This window comes from Anabrus simplex, chromosome 13 (assembly GCF_040414725.1).
Source record: "Anabrus simplex isolate iqAnaSimp1 chromosome 13, ASM4041472v1, whole genome shotgun sequence".
Lineage (NCBI taxonomy): Eukaryota > Metazoa > Arthropoda > Insecta > Orthoptera > Tettigoniidae > Anabrus > Anabrus simplex.
Window position 1 is genome coordinate 85,369,253 of NC_090277.1, and position 17,180 is coordinate 85,386,432.

Consider the following 17,180-nt stretch of genomic DNA (forward strand, 5'->3'; position numbering starts at 1 on the left):
CCCTACATCCCAATAGACTTCCTGAATTCGAAGTGGGTTAAGATATAGTCTATTATGGATCTGGTACCCCTAGCCTCCCATGTGTAGCAGTGAATAGCCTTATGCTTGAAGAATGTATTCGTAATTGCTAAACCAATACTAGCATAGAATTACAGCAAACGCTTCCCATTCCCATTAGCTTCCATATCTTCCCCCATTAACCAATCACCCTTTCGTATCCTTCAATTCTATTTCCAACTCTCGAATTGAAATCGCCCATTAACACTATTCTATCCTTGCTGTTGACCCTGACTACGATACATTCAATGCTTCATAAACTTGTCAACTTCACCCTAATCTGCACCTTCGCATGGTTAATACACTGAAACAATTCTCGTCCTAATTCCTCCAACTGTCTAATCTTTCTTCCATAAGCCCCATTAATATTAATAGCTCCCCATCGAATTCCATTTCGTTCGTCAAGTTGTTTCCAAGGTGTCCCTCGCCTGTCAAATGAAAGTGGGACTCCGTTACTCCCATAGGTCCGAGGCTTGCTTAAAATGTTCTGAACGCGGTAAATTATGTATACAATGTAGAATTCCGTAGCGAAGCACGGGTACATCAGCTAGTTATCAATAAATTCAATTCAGTTCAAATCCTAACCATTACTGATGCACCCTCATACTTCCTTGTATGACTCGTAAGACAAGGTGAAAACGATGGCTCATCGGATACACGCATAGAGAAATGCCCCTACCTTCTATAATGGATCAGCACTTGGAGGTGAGTTGTATGTACAGTATAATAATTCCTTTCCCAGACTGCTCGTTATAAAATTCCCATTAGGCTGTAGATAAGACCACTTCCTGCGGGCAGAGATAACACAAGTTGGACACAGTACTGTATATCAAAATATTAACTCCTGAATCGTGCTGGAAGGGATAACAATATTGTGTCTCAACAAGGCATGAACAGCTCATCCCCAGACGAGGTCAGAAAAGCACAGTGTTGCTGCATATACTGTTCAAAATGTCAAATCCTCAGGTCAGAAAATGTACAACTTAATTTAATCGGAATAAAGTTGGAACTTACGAGGGAGGTATTTGTGTTCGAACGCTCCCATGTGTATGAAAATTGGAGTGAATACTCAAATAGAGTCGCTGAAAACGGATATAGGGATCTTTTCCGTGTAAAATCACGCTTTTGATCAAAGGAGTGACTTGAAGAAGTGGCGGTTAATAGTATTATCCGGTGACGTTAGGTCGCTACGTCGAAAATGACCAGAAATTAATTAGATTATAAATACAAGTCTAATATATAAAAGGCGATTGAGTTCCAAATGTAATGTCAAGTGTTGACATGGACGATTCGTGTCTACGTATACATCTTCAGTGAACGCACAATGGAACGTAATAATGAGCTCGGTATGTCAATAGAAATATACCCTTTTACCTTGTAAAAAAGATCCGTAAAAATGTAATCCTCCCATCTGCCCTGTGATTCCCCGTAATCTACAGTGAGTTCACCGGATTTACCCCAAGCCCTATTAATTGTCCCTTTTCCCTCCATTTCTATGATTAACTATTACAGTCCAGAAAGGTTTCCATGCTGCTTGACAACACCATTCCAAGTTATTAGCGAAATCTTCACATCATTCTTCTTAGACTCTACATTATTATGGATATTTGTTTTGTTCTATTTGTACGAGTTCTGCATTTGCGCATTGTGTCCGTGATCTTCTCTATATTAGAATAAATTTCTTGGCTGGATTATATTTTGTACTCGTAGTTTGGTCCAAGTATACTATTATTATTATTATTATTATTATTATTATTATTATTATTATTATTATTATTATTATTATTATTGCTGGCAGGACCTAGTGTTTACAGTGCACTATGTCTTCTGGTATGGGCTAGAGCAATTTTGTTACTTTCATTGATCTGTCTCAGTCTTATCCTTGGCATTGACAATATGAAAGTGACTGAGGTATGAAAGATGCTAGTAATGCCATTCCTTATGCAGCCAGTCCGTGTTATGAATGGTGTGAGAATATCACTCATAGGTTCAGCTGCTGCATGCATTTCACTGGGCTTGGCAGACTGATATGTAATAGGAACTTCTGGCTCAGTGAGAAAGCAACTGGAAACTACCTCATTCCTCATTTCCTTAGTACGCATCTTCAGTGATGCCTAGGCCATGTATAACAGTTCATGGTTAATTCCGCAGACACGCGGAGGAGGTATACAAGTGGGAAGGACGACCAGCAGTACTTCGCCCAGGCGGCCTCACTTGGTATGTTGATCAAGGGCCTCATGGGGGGATGGGAAGATTAGACGGTATAGACAAGGTACAGAATAGGAAGCGACCATGGCCTTAAGTTAGGTACCATCCCCGCATTTGCCTGGGGGAGAAGTGGGAAACCACGAAAAACCACTTCGAGAATAGCTGAGGTGGGAATGGGACCCGGTCCTCTGGAAGTGGCAGCTAATCACACTAGCCACTACACTACAGAGGCTGACAACATCAATATCAAAGCACAAATCGCCCATACTTTCCACGAACCCGGCAGATACCTAACCTCATTCTCTTGTTCAAACGAGTTCGATAAATCGTGTGAAGTATCAAGGGGTAGTGTATTATTACATGCTAGTTCAGCGACACCAAACCGGGAATTAAATATATGAACGTGGAGATTATACACAGCTCGAAAAAGAAGGCTCCAGAGAAAGAATTTTAGGCGCTATGGCGACGTGGCCTTTGGGATTTGTCGTGTGCTGAGACAAACAGAAACTAATTTGTGACAAGAATCATTAGATTAGGATTAAAAACGAATTAATAATACAAATGAAGACAGGGGAATGAATATGATTTTTCTAATGACGTCCAAAGTTACCTGACTATCGAAAGTCCGCTTTAAGGTTAAAATTTCTTGGCCGCCTGGTGTGCTTCGAGACCCCTTTTCAGATAAACAATTTTGTAGAGTGCACTTATGGATTTCCTAGCTATTGTACAGACAGATTTCTCAATTTTGTTCAGAAGTGGACCTGAATGAGTTTTCATCTCGTGGCTTCAATTGTGTAGACAAATTTAGAAATACGCTGCGTACCATGCAGACCTTGGAACTGTCTCGGGTCTGCTGACTTGCCACGTTTGCTTTCACGGTGTTACCTCTGACCTATTAATGTGAGTTGTACAGCACCTATACTTCCGGGCTGGGTGGTTCGGACAATACTGTACAGCACTGGATTTAAATAAATAAATAAATAAATAAATAAATAAATAAATAAATAAATAAAACTATATATAAAATAATTCGAGAATTTGGCATAAAGTCTAAACTGGCAAATCTAATCCGTGAAACACTTACAGACACAGTCTCTAAAGTGAAATTTTTGGGAAAGATATCACAGCCTTTCAAAATAAAAACTGGTGTACGACAAGGCGACGGACTATCCCCAATTCTTTTTTAATTGTGTCCTAGAGAAAATAGTGAGAATTTGGAACGAAAAACTTATTGAACTCAACATTTCACCGATAAGGTTAGGAAGAGGAAACAAAAGGATCGAAATAAATTGTCTTGCATTTGCAGATGACTTTGCAATACTTTCTGAAAATGTGACATCTGCTATAACCCAAGTAAATGTCTTGGAAAGAATCGCCAGCAGAACTGGCTTAAGAATTTCTGCAGAAAAAATAAAATTTTTAACAAATATTTGGGATGCACCAAAATTTCTGAAAACAGATATTGGCCAAATAGAGAGGGTAAAAAAAATTCAAATATCTAGGGGAAATAATCCAAGAAAATGGTTTAGAAAAATCTGCAGTAGAGGAGAGGGTACATAAAATGCAGAGAGCTTATGGTGTCACCAAAGATATCTACAATAAAAGATGCCTATCCAAAAATGCAAAAATAAGGCATTACAACACAGTAGTGAAGCCAGAATGCCTATATGCAAGCGAATCATGAGGAAAATATTAGGCCCACAAAACACAGCAGAAGGTTGGAAATTACGAAGTAATGCTGAAATATATCAAAAAATAGAAAATATATCAGATGTAATGAGGAAAAGGAGACTTATGTTTTTGGACATTTATATCGAATGCAAGATAGTAGATTAACCAGTAAGATTTTCAGATATTTGTGGAGTAAGAAATCAAGGACAAGCTGGGTCAATGAAGTAAGAAAGGATTTAGAAAAAAAACAATATAACAACAGAAGAAATAAATAATAGAGAAGGCTTTCTGGAAATAGTATTGAAAATAGAAGGATTCCAAGGTAGGAAAGTAAAAAAGACTGGTTCAAAGTGGTCTGAAGACAGAAAGAAGAAACATAGTGAACAGATGAAAGCGTACTGGAAGAAAAGGAAAGAACAAAGAAGAAGGAATTGAAATTGGCACGTGGTCCTCTGGTGGCCCGTTCGAAAGAAGAAGAATAAATAAATAAATAAATAAATAAATAAATAAATAAATAAATAAATAAATAAATAAAATGGGAATAAAAAGAAAAAGGAAGTCAGTAAGGAAGAACGTGTGGCACTTGCAGATGACCTGGTAATACTTAGTAACAACAGACAAGATGCATAAGAAGCACCGGAATACTTACATGAAATTTCTACAGATATCATATGAGAAAACACAGTATATGGAAAGAAAATATAACAGTACACAAGCCATGCACGCAAAATATGGAAATATCAAAAGAGTAGAAAAATTCAAGTATCTAGGGGAATATATACAAATAACAGGATCAAATAAGGCATCCAACACAGACAGAACAGACAAACTTCAGAAAGCGTACAAACTGACATGGACACACTATAATAAAAAACGCATCAAGACAAACAAAAATCAGGCACTACAATACAGTTGTACTATCAGAATCCCTTTACTCTTCAGAAACAACCACAATTGCAAAATCAGGTATCATAAAGACAAAAAAAAAAAAAAAAATAGAACGTAAAATCCTGAGAAAGATTTTTGGAGCAATACACAGAGATGGTGTATGGATGAACAAACCAACTGAACAACCATGACGAATATAAGAACAAGTGTGAGGACTCTTCAAGTTCAAGCTCGCCCCGCCAGGCAGCGCTATAGTGGGCAAGCTCCACAGTACCGATCAGCTAGTCTTAGTAACGAAAAATGAAATGTCGTATGGCTTTTAGTGCCGGGATATCCCAGGACGGGTTCGGCTCGCCAGGTGCAGGTCTTTCTATTTGACGCCTGTAGGCGACCTGCGCGTCGTGATGAGGATGAAATGATGTGCCATTGGAAATAACCAATTAAGGTTAAAATCCCCGACCCGGCCGGGAATCGAACCCGGGACCCTCTGAACCGAAGGCCAGTACGCTGACCGTTCAGCCAACGAGTCGGACGTCTTAGTAATGATACCAGACGAAAACGTATTACTCCGTAACTGATAAGTATATACGCTGTCTTTAAAAAAACAATGAGAGATACAATTAAAATACGACGGCAGGGTACAATGGAAAAAAGAGTGACGGCCTTCATCACAAGTTTCGGGGGGTGCATATATACACATAAATAGCACATAACTCCCAGCATATTCAAACAAACACCCGTGAACTGTTTAAAGGTAATACTCTGTTTACCAACTCAATTTGTCAGTTACTGGACTTTCGAAAGCTTGCGTGAAGATTTGGCGGCAAATTAGGGAAAGTGTGAGGCACTGCTCCTGGTCATAATTTTCATTTCACTCGGGAGATATCCACTTTTTCACCATTCACTATAAAATGATCTTATTTTACTATCAAATCATCAGAGAAATGAACATGACAAATTGTGCTATTACGCGTTAACTTAGTATCCCTCCGTGGAATAGCTCTGGCTCATTTTTCAAATTGATTTCTTTCCTTCGGTGGTGAAAAAAATCGCGTATCATCAACTACTCTACCATAGCCTGCCTTACAGCCAGGCACAAACAGTACGGCATGCTGAACTATATTAATCAAGCCGCATAAGATACAGGCTTGAAGTGCAAAACACACAATGAACTGAGTTTAGGAACCGAAAGCAAAAGAAAATTCCAACTGATTCGCTGAAATATTCCGCATGGTAACGTCTCTTTTCTATTCCCGGCTTGCCGGAACTACTGGAGCGCATGTTGGATACAATCGCTTGCAGTGCTTGCAGTGGCTGAACCACAAACTACCATGCTATAATGGCTGAGTCCTCACACTTGGTCTTATATTCGTCATGGAACAACTATATGAATACAAAGACTCAAAAACATGATCAGAAAATGCCGACTAATGTTCTATGGGCACCTACATAAAATGGACAGCAGCAGACTCACAAGGAGGATTTTTGATGTAGCTAATAGTTCTATAAAGAAAAACAATTGGCTGAAAGAAATAGAAGATCTACAACAAGCAGGTATCGACAAGGCAATGATAAATGAAAGAAACATATTCAGAAATAAAATTATGAAAGCGAAATTTGAAGTAAAGGAGAGTAAAAAAAAAAAAGGGAACTGGACTGAACAAAGGAAACAGAAACATAGTCAAACAATGAAGAGATTTTAGAAATAATCATGTAACGTTCAAGTTCAACCACTGTCTTAATGGCAATAATGTATAATAATAAATAAATACCAGGTGTATGCATGAGTCTTTCCGGTTTCACTAAGAGATGGCGCCAGCGAACAGTACGCAGCGTATGAATTTGTCATATACGTCAGTTCGTTCGTCTGACATTAACCTACCAACACACACAAGTTGAGTCCGCCAAACACTAGCGTCTGTGCTGTATCGTTCAGTGATCTTGTCGACGTTTGTGCCTGATAAAGAACATTTGAGGCACGCATTGCTTTTCTTATTTAATCAAAAGAAAAAGGCTGTGAAAAGTCATCGCTTGCTGGTAGAAAAATATGGTGAAGACGCTCCATCGATTAGAACATATGAGACATGGTTTGTGACAATTTAAACGTGGTGATTTGTGTATTATGAACTCTTGAAGCCCGGCAAAGCCGTTAATGCACAACGCTATCGCCTACAAATGATTCATTTAAATCACGAATTGATAAAGAAAATGACGGGAATGGGCCAGAAGACATGGCAAAGTGATTTTGTTACAGGACAATGCGCCGTCTCACAGAGCAAAACCAGTGAAAGACACCTTGAAATCGCTTGCATGGGACATCCTTCCGCACCCGCTGTACTCCCCGACCTGGCGCCATCTGACTATCACCTCTTAGCACCAATGGGGCCCGCGCTCGCAGAGCAACACTTCAGCAATTTCGAAAAAGTTTGAAAATGGCTCGACGAATGGTTTGCCGCAAAAGATGGGCGAAGTGTGTAGAAGTCGGTGCCCAATATTTTGAATAAATAAAAAATGAACTTCCTTTGAAAATTACGTGTTTCCTTTACTACAAAATCCGACAAAAAATGGTACATACTCCCGGTAAATAAATAAATAAATAAATAAATAAATAAATAAATAAATAAATAAATAAATAAATCACTGATCTGCATTTAGGTCTCTCGGCCAGGTGGCAGATTCTCTGTCGTTTACTTGGTATTTTCTTAAACGGTAACAGAGAAGTTGGAAATGTATCAAACCTCTCCCTTGGTATCATCACCATCGGTTCTCTGCCTATCGGCCGGTTTTCGCATGCATTTTCCAAGCCAATCTGTCATCTGCCATCCTATTAGTCTTCCAGTATCTTCCATTAATTTTCACGCTCTCCGATCATCTGATACCTCTTTCTTCTTTTCAACCTTCTTCTTCCAATGCCTGCGTTAATAAACATTTCCTTCGTAAAGTGACCTAACCAATTCTTCTTTCTCTTTTGAATGGTTTCCTGTATTGTAGTCCTTTCTTCACCTACTCTTTCCAATACGGCTGCATTCCTTACTTTGCCTTGCCAGTTGATCTCCATTTCCTTCCATACCCACATTTCAAAAGATTTCAATCTTCTTTCTTCCTCCTCCAAGTCTCAGATCCATACAGAGCACTTCACTAACCTCTTCTTAAGGTCCATATTCAGTGGCTCACACATCTGTTCAGTTTGCTTCCTTGGCCATTACGATCCTGCTCTCCACCTCACCCAAACAGTATTCATCACTTCTCATTGAACATCCACAACCTGTTTCCAGTCATTCGACCGGGTCAGGAATGGAATGAATGAAGCCCCCCATCTAGCGGCGAGGATGGGAATTGTACCGACTGCCGAAGCCTGTCGCACTCCTCTGGGGCAATGATTAATGAAATTAAATGATATAGGAGAGTGTTTCTGGAATGAAAGATGACAGGGAAAACCGGAGAACCCGAAGAAAAACCTGTCCCATCTCCGCTTTGTCCAGAACAAATCTCACATGGAGTGACCAAGATTTGAACCACGGAACCCAGCGGTAAGAGGCCGGCACGCTGCCGCCTGAGCCACGGAGGCTCTAGATCACTTCTGATTGTGCTTCCTAAATATCTGTATGCAGATACTTGTTCTATTTCTTCACCTTGTGTGAATGTCACTATAAATGGAGGAATGAATGTGGTTAGGATTTTTGATTAGATTAGTTTTATACTTTCAATTAAAATTTCAACTCGTATCTCCCCCTATTATAAAATACTCCCCTGGTAAAAACGACAAATTACGATATCTTCACAGCCGATGTCTTAAGAGGTCTCCTTACATTCTATCTCTTCACGATTGAAAAAGCATAAAAGAGCTTAAATGTTTTTAAAATTTGCAATCTATTTTTGAAGTAACTTTATTATTAACACAAAAACTCACTGAACATTACATATATTTTAAGTTTTATATTTAAAATCTTGGTTTAAAATAAGATGAAGCTTATTTCGATTAAGAATATTATTTAATATATTTTTAATGTCTTGAGAGCAATTGATCATTGGTAAACATAAATTCAGCGCTTGAAAAATTAAAATACCATATTTGTTACAAAGTTTCAAGAATTACGGCCACCAGTGTATGAGGGAAAGAATTTGAAGGGTGGAGACAAAATTATGTTTTATCTCTGTATAGATTAACAAGTTATACCCTACTAGCTCTAAGATCAGTGCTGTTCTGTCTCTCATTGATTCTCATTATCATCTAATTCGTGACCTGCAGATTAAAGTCTCTGCCCCGGGTCAAAGATCGATATGAAAGAAATGGAGATTTAAACAGTAACAGATTACACAGCAGTGGGTAACAAATGTTCTCTACCCTGGACTACGGTTATGTGAAAGGATTTGCATAAATTACAGGAACAAGACTTTTGTTTACAACTCCCTATACTGTTTCTCCCCTGTTAATACTGAGGGTAGTAATGTATATTTATTTTCCAACTGTTGGGTTCGATTCAGTGTCGCTAACCACACAGTGTAGGGGCCCTACTTGCCGATACGATGTCTTACAGCTAAGGAACCAGAGATGCAAGTGGATACCTAACGATGATTGCAGAAAGGATGTTAGAAGTGAATAGGGAAATGTATATATGTTTCATTGATTGGGAAAAAGCGTTTGACAGAGTGAACTGGTACATTCTGATGAGGATTCTGAAAGATATTGCTGTAGACTGGAAAGACAGAAGACTGATTAAAGAGTTGTATAAGAATTAGAAAGTGGTGGTTAGAGTAGATGAATATGAAACAGAAGAAGTGGGTATCGGAAGAGGAGAGAGATAGGGATGTTGCATGTCACCGGCTCTCTTCAATATAATGTCGAAAAGCAAGAGGCGTTGTAGTGGGAGGAGAACCAATAAAGACCATAAAATACGCAGATGATGTGGCGGTATTAGCGGAATCAGAAAAGGATCTGCAAATCATGTTGGGAAAAAAATATTGAGACAGTGGGCAAAGAGCTCGCAACGAAGATAAACATTGGGAAGACTAAGGTGATGAGAATAGGAAAGGAGGAGATTGCTGTTAATATAAGCTGCAGTCGCTTAAGTGCGGCCAGTATCCAGTAATCGGGAGATAGTGAGTTCGAACCCCACTGTCGGCAGCCCTGAAGATGGTTTTCCGTTGTTTCCCATATTCACACCAGGCAAATGCTGGAGCTGTACCTTAATTAAGGCCACGGCCGCTTCCTTCCCATTCCTAGGCCTTCCCCATCCCATCGTCGCCATAAGACACATCTGTGTCCGTGAGACGTAAAGCAAATAGCAAAAAAAAAAAAAAAAAAAAAAAAAGCCGTTAATATAACACTAGAGGGAAAGAAACTGGAACAAGTAAAATCATTCAGATATTCGGGAAGTTTGTTGACATGGAATGGAAGCTGTACGGAAGAGATAAGAGGCGGAATATCTGTGGGAAAAGTAGCCTTTGGAAAGGTGAGAGGGCTTTTTGACATCTGAGGCAATCCCTATTGATTTAAGAGGTTCGCAGAGTGTTTTGTGTGCAGTGTAGTGTCGTATGGAGCTGAAACGTGAACATTAAGAAAGAAAGAAAGAAATATGGTTGTGGAGAAGAATGGAAAAAGTTAAGTGGACAGATAAAGTGCTAAAGAAAGAAGGAGAGAAGAGACACCAGATGAAAACGATAAGGAAGATGAAAATATCCTGGTTGGGTCACATACTACTTAGAAATTGTCTTCAGTAGAGGGTAATGGAGGGAAAAATAGATGGAAGAAAAGGAAGAGGAAGAAGAAAGTTTGGATTGTTCACAGATGTCCACCAAGGGAGAAGCTGTGAACAACTGAAGCAAGATGCTCAGGACAGAGAATCATGGAGACTGTCCAGTCGATACCTGTCTCAAGACAGATGCACAGAAGAAGAAATTACTCTTAATGTTGCACGTTGGCACTATATAGTAATGGTGTTTGATGATGATGATGCTTGCTTTTTAAAGGGCCTAACAGCTAGTCATCTGCCCCACTTAATGATTTTTTCCGTGACTTACGAGATTCACGTATTGCCACTGCCGTATTGTGAAAGTCACTAGTGTTACATTTGCGGGTCTAAATAAAGCATATTTTCGTTTTCTGTGGGATTATAAATCTGTTTTGGTAATATCAGGTGAGTAGAATTGTGCCATGTTCGATAACGTGGCTGGTGTTAAATGACAAGTACGTTTTTCGTTATTCTGTTCAATTTTACCTCCCCCTTCTCAATTCTAATTAGAATGTCGCTTCAGCAACCTGTGAGAGTAGGGTTGCCACCTGTTTCGTAAAAACGAGCGTTTGTCCTTTTTGTCTCCAAATATTTTCAAATCAGTATTTGATTCGAGCCCCAGCCACAGTGGGAGCAATCCAGCTCAACTCTGTGCCGGTCCCAAGCCTGGGAAAATGGTGAGGGTGAATGGCTGGTTATTGAGTCCCAGTGGTGGCTCCTGTGCCAAGGAGGTGCCTATAGAAAATTACTGGGAAATGCTCTAGTTGGCAGGTTTACCAGCAAATCCTACCCCGTATGGGGATGGGTGTAGGTGAATGGCCGGTGCCATAAAACGGGGCCTTCTTGGCTAACGTATGGTAACGCTAACAGAAGGTTCCCTGGTCCTCCAAGTTGAGGGTTGGACGTTACGAATCCTCAACAAACGGAAACCGGACGGATTGAATATAGGCGACCCTGCAAGGATAAAGGGCTACGATTTGGAACATGGAATGTACAATCATTGTACAGAACGGGTGTCCTCCAACGGAGCAGTCAATGATCACGGATGCTGGCGCGCAAGGTACAACCATGAACTACACCTACCGTTCAAGGAACGTGATATTGACGCAGCAGGTATTAATGGCAATTAATATGTCACCGCCGCACATTAGGCGACAGGTAGCTGACCTGAGTTTCCTCCACGGGATCTTAAATGGGCATTACCGTTCGGAACATTTTGTCTCACTCTTCTCTCTCCGTGTTCCTTCCCGTTTCACCAGAACCAAAGACCTTCTCCACATTCCCCACACGCAGCACTCAATACTTCAACGATCTTTCCTAATCCGCCTCCGAACACTATTTAACAATGTTAATAGGAGACAAGAGCTTGATATAGCATCAAATAAAAGTGTATTCGAGAGGGGTGTAAATAGTCTCTTAAAGATAAGTTGATGTGAAGGGATTATACCGCCATCTTGACCCACGACGACTTGGCTATGAACATGGACATTCTCATGGTTTTCGATTTGGACAGTTATTATTAGTAGGCTATGTACCTGATCTTGTTATATGTTGTTATGTTTGTTATATTTTATTATGAAAGTTTACGTTTGTTAAATAGTCTGTTGACAGTGCATGTGAAACTTGCTCAGTGTAGCTGTATCTTGTGCTTCGTGAATAAATAAATAAATAAATAAATAAATAAATAAATAAATAAATAAATAAAATCAAAGCAAGAAGAGTGAGATGGCTTGGGCATGTGCATAGAAAGGACGAAAATTATCCTTGTAAGAAGGTGACATTTACAGAAGCGTATGGCACCAGAAGAGTGGGGCGACCCCTACTGAGATGGCTGGATGAAGTGGAGAAGTACCTAAGGGGAGCTGGAGTCAGAGGATGGAAGACGAAAGCAAAGGATCAGGACACCTGGAGGCATGTTGTTGAGGCGGTCAAGGCTGGAACCCGGCTGCAGAACCAAATAAAGAAAAAAATGATTTGAGTGCCATTGAAGTTCAAAGTGCTCTATTTCTTTTTTTTTCTTTTAGGAGCCTACGTAAAGTGTGAAGTTATCAAAGCTCATCAAAATTTCAGTGTTAAGATGTCAGATTCTGATGAAAGTTCAGTGTTTACTAGTCATAAACGACAACAGAAAGTAATAGAATTAGAAAAACTTTCGTAATTAGTGTTCCTGGGTCAAATGTATTTCTTCAACGCATTTTCCCCTTAATGTCTAACAAGTGGTCAGAGAGTAGATCTGATTAAAAGTGAACTACTAATTACTGGAAACATGAACATGTCTTGTAGAGAGTTCCATGGCATGATACAGTTAGATAGTGAAATTTGAAAGTCAACTATGTAAAATGTGAAGTATAGATGCAGAAAATAAAGTAGGACTAATAATGCCTTTTCCCGGCCCCGCGATGTAGGGGGCAACAGATCTGCATATCACCCGGTGGCCTCGAGTTCGATTCCCGGCTGAGTTAGGGGTTTTTGATTGTAAATGATTAATATCCCTTAACGTTCCTTTCCTCACATTTCACACTCTACACTTCCTCCATTCCAATTACACGCAGGTTCATATCACATGGACCGGGCGAGTTGGCCGTGTGGTTAGGGGCGCGCAGCTGTGAGCTCGCATCCGGAAGATAGTGGGTTCGAATCCCACTGTCGGCAGCCCTGAAGATGGTTTTCCGTGGTTTCCCATTTTTCACAGCAGGCAAATGCTGGGACTGTACCTTAATTAAGGCCACGGTCGCTTCCTTCCCACTCGTAGACCTTTCCTGTCCCACCGTCGCCACAAGACCTATCTGTGACGGTGCGACGTAAAGCAAATGGCAAAAAAAAAAAAAAAAGCAAATAGCATATCACATGGTGCAAGTAGGGGAAAAGATCTCTATAGGTCGACGCCCTGAACAAATAGCATTTAAAAATAGTTTTTTCTGCATGTTTTGTCGTACCAAATGGGTTGTACTGTATGTAATATTAAAAGGGCGTAAGTTAGTTTCTCTTACGATTTTCAGTCTTTATCTTACTGTTAATGAAACTAATTCTAATCTAATAAATTGGCACCTAACGCTTGATTTTCAACTATTTATAAACTGTCCCTTATTTTTGTGAAAAGTCCCGTATTTTGTAGGTAAATGTCCCTTATTTCTTATATCAAAAAGTGGCAACCCTATGTGAGAGGTATTTTCATGCGTGCGGCGTTTGAAAACATACTGCAGGAACAATATCGCCCAGGCTTTCTGGCTATCAAAAGAAGTATTGATGTTTCCTTTTCAAAAGGAAGGAATTAATTACTTTAATTCAAATCGATGTGATCATATTATGTAAAATAAAGAAAAGTTGTATTGCCCATATTGTCTGCTTGATTCTTACTTTTACGGATAAAAATTGGCCAAGTAACATTTACATTTGAATGAGATCTACTTTATAATTCTAAGTGAAGGTTCTTTACGTTAGAGGTTTCATTATTAAATTAAAGTTTTTTATAAATATATATATAATAGTTTTGTCTGTACATTGCTCAGAATTTTAAAGGAATGGTATTTCTGTATCGGTCGTGTCCACAGTAAAAAAAAATGCACTTTTTAATTTTACGACACCTTTTGTCTGACTGTCTGTTTGTACGCGCATCATAAGAAAATGGCTGGAGAGAATTTAATGATAATCAGTATGTCAAGTCGGGGAATGATGCACTACAATCTAGGCTATAAATAATTTTATTCACGCTGAGTGAAACGATAGTTTAGGGGCAGGTATAAAATTGAATTCTCAAATATTTATGGTATTAGCGGTCCTATCGATAAATACTACAAAACTAAAGTTGCACAGAATTAAATTGTCGGTCATTTAATTATTCTACATTTTTACTTCACCGTGTATGATAGCAGACATATTCCTAAATTTGTATTTTTGTTGCAAAGTCCATATCAATGCCGAAAAAAGAAATGGCTGGAGAGAATTTAATGAAAATCGGTATGTAAAGTCAGGGAATAATTCAAATATCTAGGCGAGTGAATAGAATCTAATACTTCTGAGAAAGAGACATTCAAATCAAGAATCAAAGACATGGAAATGGCCTACCACCTCACCAAAGATATCTATAACAAACGGTCAATATCTTTCAAATCCAAGCTTAGACATTGCAGCAGAATGCCTCTCAATGAATAAGAAAGGTTTGGCGGAACAACTAGAAGCCAAAGAAAGGAAGATTCTAAGCAAGATCTTGGGCCCAGTAAAGGAAAAATGGATGATATAGGAGAAGGCACAATCACGAGCTATACCTGCATATGGAGAAAATAACAGACACTGTTAAGAAAACAAGGATTTCCTTCTTCACTTAACACGAAAGAGACCAGAAATATTGTCCACTAGAATCTTTGCCTACTTTCTGAATAAGAAAACTAAAGGTGTCTGGTTCACCGATCGGGAAAAAGATTTACAAGAACTGGGGATCTTAACGTGATGACATCTTGCAACGTGACCCAATAAAGAAGATTTTTACAATTCGCTTTACGTCGTACCGTCACAGATAAGTCTTATGGCGACGATGGGACAGGAAAGAGCTAGGAATGGGAAGGAAGCGGGCGTTGTCTTAATTAAGGTACAGCCCCATCATTTGCCTGGTGTGAAAAATGGGAAAGCACAGAAAACCATCTTCAGGGCTGCCGACAGTAGAGTTCGAACCCACTATCTCCCGAATACTGGATACTGGGCGCACTTAAGCGACTGCACCTATCGATCTCGATCTTTAAAGAAATAACTTGAAGGTCTACAAAATTTTCGAACAGTACCTAAAATGAAGACAGGCAAGACATGGACCGAAGAACTGTAGGAAGCTCACCGAAGAAGGATGCGGGAGTGCCTACTGGGTGGGTGTTAAAGCTCAACAGAGAAATAGCGTGGTCCATAGCTAATAATAATAATTTATGGTCCCACGAGAGAAAATGGACTGTGGATTAAGAGAACAACGAACCTCTACACATTAACCGACAGGTTCACTGATGCCATACGCAAGAGACGCCTGAAATTCTATGGCCATAGATACCTATAGAATAGACAGCGACAGACTCACCAAAAATTATCAACTCAAAGAAGGTCAAAATAAACAGGCTAGAAGAAACTAAGGCCGACCTCCAAGAAATGAATATCACGGACGACATCATAGAAGATCGTAGAATCTTTAGTACAATAGCAGCCAACCACAAGTTCGTAGAGAAACTTAAAAAGAAAACTGGTAGGAAGTGGTCCACAGAACGCAAGATGCAACACTGTGCATTTATGAAGAGATTCTGGGAAGATAAGAAGGCGAAAACTATCAGGCTCTTTGAATCGGCATAACGAAGAAATAATGATGACGATGATACTAATAATAATAATAATAATAATAATAATAATAATAATAATAATAATAATAATAATAATAATAATATTTAAATCAAGGTTTCTGAAAATAAAATAATAATAATAATAATAATAATAATAATAATAATAATAATAAAATAATAAATTAATAAATGTATCTGTTTATAATAATGAGTACAAGCGCCTCATGTGTGGGGGATATGTCCCCCTAATCCCCGTCCTTATCTACGCCACTGCCACAGTCTATCTTCTTATTTGATTTCTAATCTGCATTCCTGCAGACACCTGTTCCGATAACTTCCAGAGGACGGAAGTAAATGCCACACAATTATGGAGGGTACTGTACTTCTTGTAGTATCTTACACGAAGGCACACGGACCGCTGAATGAGTCGACCGCGTGTCAGCCCACGCTGATACTCCTGCCTCTTCTCCTCCTTCCTACTTTTTTTTTTTTTTTTTGTTTACCTTCTATTTATAACTTATTTCTCTTCCGTCAGCCACTACTATCCCATTTTACTTTCAAATCACTGCATTCCAACACGCGATTTATGTGAAAACACACACACACACAACACAGCGGAAATACGTTCCAGTTCATGAAGATGATAGCCATGCTTTGGTTAATTTTTCAATAATATATTCTAGGATACATTATAATAATTTAAAAGAATCTGGACTTACGCGATCCTCGTTCACGTGCCACCAGAAGTTTAAATCTCCCCTCGCCACGGAGCACCACACAGCACACACTCACACCACACACACGAGTGCACTGCTTTCCCGCCCGAAGAAAACACGGTCCAAAAAAAAAAAGCACAGGTGGCAGCACTTTCGTTCATTCAGGGCCTCCTGTTTATACTACAACAACACGAGTCACGCTGTGGACACTCCTTTTGAGTGACTTTGTAAGTGAAAGTATATCGTTACAACATAACCCTAACTCTCGGGTTATTGACTTCGACTCCAGATAAGAGGATCGGGCCACCGCTGTTAAACCTTTCCAGCCCAACATAATTTGACTGACGGGATGGGCTATTTATTTGGTTACCATCTTTATCATTTCTAATGCCTGAACACAGAAAGAAAAGACTTAAACTTCGAACTCGTTCATTTCAGGCTTAGAAGAGGAGAGAGCGGAGGAAATGTACTAGTGTCTGTAATAGAGGACAGGAGTTTAGAAGTTTAATCAAGTATCTTTTTGCGAAGAAAAGAAACATTAGGTCTACTGATGGATTGAGAGAAAAATGCATTTACACGCCAATGTACCGACGTGGTTT

General features: G+C 39.3%; 1 protein-coding gene across 1 annotated transcript in view; it reads right to left on the reverse strand.

Moving 5' to 3' along the window:
- The window catches only part of LOC136884949 (monocarboxylate transporter 14), a 242,044-nt gene extending 225,386 nt beyond the window's left edge, over positions 1 to 16,658 (reverse strand). The window contains exon 1 of the mRNA XM_067157284.2: positions 16,585 to 16,658. The gene's annotated coding sequence lies outside the window, so the exon portion shown is untranslated. The remainder of the gene's footprint in view (positions 1 to 16,584) is intronic.
- Between the last annotated feature and the right edge of the window lie 522 nt (positions 16,659 to 17,180).